The sequence below is a fragment of the Eptesicus fuscus genome, chromosome 17 (genome assembly GCF_027574615.1).
Source record: "Eptesicus fuscus isolate TK198812 chromosome 17, DD_ASM_mEF_20220401, whole genome shotgun sequence".
Classification (NCBI taxonomy): domain Eukaryota; kingdom Metazoa; phylum Chordata; class Mammalia; order Chiroptera; family Vespertilionidae; genus Eptesicus; species Eptesicus fuscus.
In genome coordinates, this window is record NC_072489.1 from 29175672 (window position 1) to 29184929 (window position 9258).

The window sequence follows — 9258 nt, forward strand, 5'->3', positions numbered from 1 at the left end:
AGCCAAAACTCAAGAACTGAGGTCTAACATCTGGTATCTTTTCAACACTAACAAAATGTAGTAAAGTTCAGTCAAAATGACCATGGACCTATCCATAGAAGCCTTTGTATGGATGTGTTTTCTTAATGTGGTAAAATATACATAATAAAACATTGACCACTTTAACCATTTTAATTGTATAATTCAGTTGCATTAAGTACATTCATAAAGTTGTGTGACCATCACCACTATCCGTTTCCAAAACTTGTCCATTATATCATCATACTAAACAGAAATTCTGTACCCATTAAACTCCCTATTTCTCTCTGTGCTATGTTTTTATTTCTCATGTATAAGTACCTAGGTGTAGAATTGCTGAGTGTTAGGTCAAGTATGTGTTTAATTTTATAAGAAATTGAATTTTCCCGAATGATTCTACCACTGTACTCTTCCACAAACAGTGCATAGGGGTTGTAGTTGCTCCATATTCTCACCAACATCTGACATGGTCAGTCCTTTCCAATTTTCACCATTCTACTGGGTATCCATCAATCATCCTGAGATCCAGGTTTCTCATTATCTTCATTTACCATCTCCTAGTGTTCCCACAGCATGCTGGAGTATATCTGTTCTCCAGACTGGGGATGGGGAAAGAGAACACAAGGGTCAGTTTTTCATAAGAATGTTATTCAGAAGATGTACCTTTCCTTTTTACTCCCAGTCCATAGAGCAGTCTTGGGTGGTAAGGCCACAGGTTGAAGTTAAGAAAAGTAGCAAAATGTGCTTTTTCCCCGGGCAGCCACTTGTTCTATAATCCTGGGGTACTTAATATAGAAAAAAAGAGAAAAGTGGATATTTAAAGATAATTATCATGCTCCTTTACACTTTTAAAACATGTTACAGATACTAGTAGGTGCACTTTATCATTTTCCAGTATTAACCCAGGCTTTCTAGATAGTGAACAAACTGATGCTATACTATTCATTTAAAAATAAAAAAGTAATGAATTGTTTTATATATTTTATACCTTTCTGTGATCCAAACTAATATAATTTCTCTACAAATCTAAAAATATTGAACTGACTCATAAATAAATAATAACAAAGGAAGAATAGAAGGAAGGAAGGAAGGAAGGAAGGAAGGAAGGAAGGAAGGAAAGGAAAGGAAAGGAAAGGAAAGGAAAGGAAAGGAAAGGAAAGGAAAGGAAGAAGTAAAGGAAGCAGGAAAGGAAGAAGGAAAGGAAAAGGAGAAAAATTACCCCTGTCTACTTATTCTTGAACAATAAAATACTAGTGCTAGTGGGGAACGTCAGCAAGACACAATTAAGGAATAATTTTCTTTCCACAGTGCTCTGTAATGGGCAATAGTATTCTTTCCTTTGGACATTTTTGAGTATATGGAACTAAATTCTTATAAGGTAGCCATTCTGTGTTTTATGTAATTCAAATTGATAACAATTGGCACTTTTTAAATAACTTAGAATTTGGTGGATTTTTTCTTTGTACTTTGCAAAAATTACTTTGGATTAGTGTATTTTTTCAATTTACATAAAATTGTTATAGTTGTTATTTTGATTTAAATTACACTAGTGAACAAAATTATTTTCTTTTGATAATAGTTTTCTAGATGTTAGCTTTCCATAATATATTCTAAAATATAAATTATTACATTATAGTAAAGTTCAGTAAAAATTACAATGAAGTAATGGTTGTGAACCAAAATCAAGTGCATAAATCTTTTCCTTTAAAGTAAATCACCTTTGAATGCTGCATTAAACATTTCAGCTATATAGGATAGGTACTATTTGATCGATGAATATAAGTTTGAATGTCTCTGCATAATGCTTTGGAGTGTTAAATGTGGCGAACTAATTACTTAATTTGAAAATAGTTTAAAACCTAACCCCTCCATTGAGGTCTTTGTTTGATTTGGGGGTCTATGTAAATTCCTAGAAAAGCATACGTAGACCCACCTGTATTCTCTGTTGCCTTTGTTATCTATTGTAGTAACCAAAGGTAAATATCTGTGTCCTAAAATGTTGATTTAATCATGTGTAGTACTATAAAAGTAATTTCATTCTATGAAAATATTTATAGTATTTGGTAATTCTAATTATCACAAAGGCTCTAGAAATAATCTTCCCATAATCTCCATATTATGGAGTTGTGAGTTACCTGAGGACCTGCTACTTGCAATTGGCACCTGAAGCTCCTGGGACTGCGTTCTTAACCTGTGGGGTCTGTGTTAACTCCAATTAATGTTAGTATTGAATTAAATCATAGAACATCCAACCGGTGTTGTAGAATTGCATAGTATGGAAACACCCTACATGTCTGATGTCAGTCTTGTGGGTGTGGTAGTCGTGTGAGGGTAAAGGAGAAACACACAGGAGTGAGTTTTTCCTACACACCACCATAGTCAATAAATGCTTTTGAAGGATTAGCTTTACTATGTTTACTTGTGCTATGCTACCAACTTTTCTATACCATATTCTTTTATTTCATCTACTAATTCATATTAATAATCATTAGCTCCTTACTCAATTCATTACTTATTAGCTCTTCTGCAAAATGACTCTGGAAATATCCCAAGGTAGTGTGCACAACAGGACTTCCAAATAAATATGATATGACTGAATGAAATTTAATAGTAGATAGGAAAAAACAATAAAAAGGATACATATATAGTTTTTTTCTTACATGCTTATTTATCAGTCCCCAAATGGATTATAGATGGAAGTTGATCAGGTCTCCAGAGCTTACCTCTTTTCTATTGTGTTCTTTTAGCCTTCTTAAGGATTGCTGGACCCATTTCTATGTTTATTGAAATATCTCAGATTCCTTGTGTTGTTTGAAAATATTTTAAGAAGTAATTGTTATCCATAAGTGCTAATGTCTGTGCCTATAGTTAGGAAAATTGGAGTAAAACTACACTGTATCTCAATTCACCTTTGTCATATTGCTTTTTTGTGGATAAAGTAGAAAATTATACACTGCATTTTCCAATCACAGTTTCCAGAGAATGTTTTGCTAATTTAAAATTTTCCAACTGTAAGCAGAATATTGTACTATGCTTCTCAATTTATGTAGAAAATTATATTCAAACTCTTAATGTTTTATTATTCTATTCTATTATAGATATGATCCTGGAAACAAAAAATAATGTAGAAGGCAGCAAGTTTTAATTCTGGGGGCATTTATCAAGTCAATGTGGAAAGTGCCTTTGCCTGTAAATTATTGTCATTGTCAAGTAAATTCAGATCATGTGAGCAAATGATAGTAAAATTAAAGTAAACTTTTCCGCTGATGAAATTCTTTCTTGCATCTTTAGGACTGAGGTGCCCATAGTTCTGCTATTTGTTATTTAGGGGCTGCACTGAGATACTGAGCTTGCTCTTAGTCCTTTGCTTTAATATGGCAGTTTGCTTTCAAGACCAGCAGGAATACTAGCACATTCCTGCTGGTCTTGAAAGCAAACTGCCACATGCATATTTAAATTTAAAAAGAAATGAAAACATGAAAGAAAAAATCAAAGAAAGACCAGCAGGAAAATTTCTCAGTCTTCCAGAAATCTCTCTTTTCAAGAATGATCCAGTCCCTTCTAAGGGATCATCTCAGGTCAAACCCACCCTAGATAATCACAGTTTGATTAACTTAAAGTCAACTGATTTGAAATTTTAATTATGTCTGCACATCATTTCAGCTTTGTCATATAATGTAACTTAATCACTGAGGTGAAATCCATTATATTCAAAGACCTGCCCACATTCAAGGGAGGAGATTCTATAAGGCATTTACACCAGGGGGTGGGGACTCCTAGGGATACCATCTCAGAATTCTTTTCTCATAGATACCTTGCCCTAAGATTAAATCCAGAGTTCATCAAACATCTCTAGCTTTTTACTTTCTTAGAGACTCAGAACCTTATTGAAGCTGGTAGAGCCAAAGAAATTTAAATATATCTACCAATTTTGCCCTTTTTAAAAGAAAAATGCTAGAAATATTTCATGGAACTCTCTGTTGGAAACCTCTAACTGAGTATCAAAAAGCAATTATAAATTTACTTTCTATTAAATTTTCTATTAATAATTTTAGTTTTATAGCATAGTAGACATTTATATAACTCATGAATTGATGTACCTGATAAGTCTAGTATCCCCCTGACACCATACACAGTAATTACAATATTATTGCAGTGTTCCCTATGCTATCCTTTACATTCCTGTGACTAGTTTGTAACTGCCAATTTGTACTTCTTAATTTCTTTTTCACCCGGTCCCCCACTGGGCAACTGTATAAAGAACCACTTGTTCTCTATATCTATGAGTTTGTTTCTATTTTGTTTGTTCATTCATTTGTTTATTTATATTCCACATGTAAGTGAAATCATGCGGTATTTCCCACTAATGGGTATTTATCCAAAGAAATCCAAAACAGCCCGGGCCCTAGCCAGTTTGGCTTAGTAAATAGGGCGTAGGCCTGCGGACTAAAGGGTCCCAGGTTCAATTCTAGGAAAGAAAGGGCACGTACCTTGGTTGCAGGCTCGATCCCCGGCCCCAAGTTGGGGTGCTTGAGGAAGCAACCAATCGATGTGTCTCTCTCACATTGATGTTTCTCTCTCCGTGTCTCTCCCCCTCCCTTCACTCTCTCTAAAAATAAATGGGAAAATATCCTTGGGTGAGGATTAACAAAAACACACACAAAAAAACCCCAAACATTCCAGCCAGTATGGTTCAGTGGTTGAGTGTGGCTCTAAGAACAGTTTGCTTCCAGGTCAGAGCACATGCTGGGATTGCAGGCTCAATCCCCAGTAGGGGGCATGCAGGAGGGAGTCAATTGATAATTCTCTCTCATCATTGATGTTTCTATCTCTCTCTCCCTCTCCCTTCCCCTATGAAATCAATAAAATATTTATTTTTTTAAAAATCCCAAACAGAAATCCTTAAAATATTTAGATGAAAATTTGCACTTAATTTAAAATAATGACTAGAGTCTCAAATCAATTAACTGATCAGCATAAGGAAATCTAGCTTTGTTCCTACACCTAAAACAATAAGCATATAATAAAATAAAGCAAAAATGGATAAAATATATTATAACATCGCCCAAAATTTTATTGAGTTTTTTAAGCGTGAATATGGCACAGTGGGAATATACTAGGATAGATTAAATGAGTATGAAACCTAGAACATAAAACATCAAAGGAATAAAATATTACTGAAAGTATTACTTAAAGTGATTACCTAAAATGCTGCCATTTAGTTACTCGTTACGATTTTATTAAAAGTTCATTATAAAGTAGGAAATACTGCAGTTTGACATTTTATTATTGATAAGCCAAAGTACAGTTTTGGGATGTATAGTAGTATGTCTAGACATAGTAAGAGGAAATATGAGTTCAAGGCAATTATTATTCATAAAGTCCACTTTAATTATAACTTACAATGCCAGAATTTACTGGATAATTTTTTCATTCTCAATTATTTCTTCAGATGAGAATGCAATCTGATGTTATTTCTTCCTTCTAGAATGTTATCACTATAAGATTTAAAACCATACACATATACATAGATATATCTATATACATTATAAACATGCAAATACATACATATTTATTATTCATGGTATTAAATCATAAAGGGACATTTTAAAATTTTAATTTGTATTATATATAATACTTCACTTAATTACTGCTGCTTGGGATTTATTTGAGATGTTCATTTTAATTCCACAAACCTTTGTGGCCCACCCACTATATCTGGTCCAGAAGAGACATAGCCCTCATGTCAGTTTAGTTCTTAAATCTGTCTAATATCTTATTATAGCATATAGTAAAGTAGTTTTATAGTTACATGGTGGTCAAATTCCACCCTCATGTTCCTTCAAGAAAGTTATTATAGCAAGTGGTGATAAAACCATGCACGAGCAGCCCTGACTTAGTCTTTTACCTTAAATGTAGAATTTGCAACAATTAAAGACCGTGAATAGACCTTAAGATTGTGGTGCTGGGAGATATCAGAAACCAAATATCAACTATATTATTTGATAGATTGGTCATTGAAAGGGAGAGGATATATAAAACAATTTCTTGCAAACATTAAAGACTGTTTTACATGGAGTTCAATGTTGGCTTTATTTTTTCATATTTGATGGTTCCATTAAAGAGGCCAGTTTTATATCCTTCCTTCCTTGAAAATTAGGAAGCTTTTGGACTGGCAAATGAGACTAGTTTAATTGAGGTGTTTTTTTTCTAATTGTTATGTCACCTATATTATGAAACAGTTAGATGTATGTCAAAAGACTTACAAAGTTTAGTTTTATGATTTTGTTTTAATAAATTAAAACAACTTTCACTGTAAAGAAAATTATCATCCTATATAATAAAAGGCTAATATGCAAATAGACTGAATGGCAGAACAACTGGCACAACTGAACAACTGAACAACCGGTTGCTATGACGTGCGCTGATCACCAGGGGGTGTGTGTGGAATATGGTGGGTGTTAGCTGCGGTGGGATGGTGGAGCAGGTGAGCAGGGGAGCCAGAGCAAGGTGGGGTGCAGGTCACTATCATCGGGGTAAGCCTCTGGTTGTTACTGAAAATTCTTTGTTCCTGCGCGCCATGGTCCTGCCCGGCGTTTGCACCTGCTGCTGGCACTGGCCCCACTCACACCTGCTACCAGCAGTGGAGCCACCGCTTGCACCCATTGCCAGTGCCTGGCGCCAGTCCTGATCACTCAGCGCCATCAGTGGGTGTGAGCAGTGGCTGCTGGCCCTGATCTCCACCTCCCTCTGCTCCTGAGGGGCGATCAGGGCAGCAGCCACTGATGGTGCCGGCCTCGCTCGTACCCACTGCTGCTGCCAGCCCCAATTGCTCCGTGTCGTCAGTGGGTTTGAGCGGGGTCAACGCTGTCAGCATGTGGGAGTGATGGCAGTGGGGGCAGGGCTGCTGGCAGATAGGATCAGGGGCTGTGGTTGGAGGGGCCAGGCAGGGGCGCAAGATTGGGCTGAGACCTGCTCCTGTGCCTACCGCAGCCTCATAGCCCACAATTCCTTCCAAGGTGCACGAATTTGTGCACTGGGCCCCTACTATTGATATAAAAGGGAATGTTCATGAAGTTACATGAGGAAGACATTCAAACATCTTATTTTGTTGTAAAAGTTACCATAATGGCTTATTCATGTTGCAGATAAACAGTTGTCAATGTAAGAAATGTCCAAACCTGTAGAGAATTTTCATTAGTTTATTTGAGCCAAACAGACAGTTGTTGGGAAGCAAAATCTCAATGAATTGAGAAAATGCTCCAGAGAATGGCAGTGTATTATTTTTGAAATCCTCACCCAAGGATATGTTTTTATCAATTTTTAGAGAGAGGGGAGAGGAGGAGGGAGAGGGAGGGGGGAGAGAGAGAGAGAAAGAGAGAGAGAGAGAGAGAGAGAGACATGTGAAGGAGAAACATTGATCCGTTGCCTCCTATATGTGTCTTACTAGGACTCAATCCCGCAATCTTTTGATGTACAGGATGATGCTTGATCCAACTGAGCCACCTAGCCAGGGCAAGAATGGCAGTTTTGCAGTTTATTTTAAACACTAGAGGCCTGGTGCATGGATTCGTGCACTGGTGGGGTCCCTCGGCCTGGCCTGTGGGGATTGGGCCGAAACCAGCTCTCTGACATCCCCCAAGGGGTCCTGGATTATGAGAGGGTGATTCTCGGGTGACGCACCCCAGATTCGGGCTCCCTCCTCTCTGGTTCCGGGTGTGTCAACTGAGAACTGCAGTTGCCAAGTCACCGCAGCTCAGCAGCTCCTGTGTTGAGTGTCTGCCCCCTGGTTGTCAGTGCATGTCATAGCTCGCACCCGCTGGATGGTTGAACAGTCGGCCCGTCACTTAGGCTTTTATATATAGATAGATAGATAATCAAAGGAGGAGATGTAAGGGGAATTACATGAAATTCATTGGTGGTAGATTAGGAAGGTGGGAGAAAGCAAAGCCAGAAAATCTCTGAGATTGGATAAAGAGTAAAATGCCAGAGAAAGACAAGTAGCACATGATCTCACTCATATGTGGAATCTAATGAACAACATAAACTGATGAACAAAACAGATCCAGAGACATAGAAGCATGGAACAGACTATGGAATCACAGAGAGAAGGTGTGGGTAGGTGGGAAGAGATCAGCCAAAGAACTTGTATGCATATATGCATAACCCATGACACAGACAATAGGGTGGTGAAGGCCTGGGGCGAGGGTGAGGGGTGGGGGTGGGGGAAAGTAGGAGGGGGCTAGGAGGGATTAATGGGCGGGGGAAAGGGGACTCACATAATACTTTCAACAATGAAGATTTAATTTAAAAAAGAGCAAAATGAAGAGACAAATACTTTTTTTACATTGGTGGTTATAGGATAGCTAACAATTCACATTTACAGCCCATAGATGTGGTATGTGTTTTTGACAACCTCAATATAAAGAAACCTACTAGGTATTTTAAAGTATTATTTTTGTTTATAAAAACAGCAATGGTATGTTGTTGCCAAGCATTTCTTCCAAGACATGAACTGCTTTATATTTCTGAGATATGAATGCAATTGATATGGATAGGCAAGAAAAAGTAGACTGTTTTAATCTCCTAATAGTTTACAAGCACTTTCTCTCCTTGCCTTAAGATTTCATGAGTATATTGCGATTGCTTCTGTGATGTCACTAAACCAATATAGAACAACTCAATCTGAAGCACTGAAGTGAAGATATTCAGGAGCCAAAAGACTTTCATAGTTCCCATGATGACCTGGCAATGACTTCTAGAGAGATTCTTCTATAAGGATTAAAAGTGATAGTATTCTTGGTATGTCCATATGGAAAGTTTACATTCAATTGACCACTATTTAATTTAAAATACAAGTACCGACTATGTGAAATAATTTATAAAACCTCACTTCACTCCTCCATGCAACACCCATCAGAGCTGGTGGCAGAAGTTTCCTTTGATGATAGGCATTTGAGAACACCTCGAAATATTTTTCTCTGATGTAAATTTTAAGACTTATTTTTTTTTGCAATAAAATGTCCCAATAAATGTTATTAACTCAGAGAATGCCATGTGTGTAAGACTATGAGGATGTTTACTTGAATTTCTATATTCACTCCTTTGTGGAACACATTTGCCATAAGCTTGTTATCTCTTACATAGTTCTTTTGTAATGAGAACAAATTTCATAATGAAAATAAGTTTAAAAAGCCCACAAAACTAGTCCACCCCCCCTTCTATTCAATAAAAAGAAAA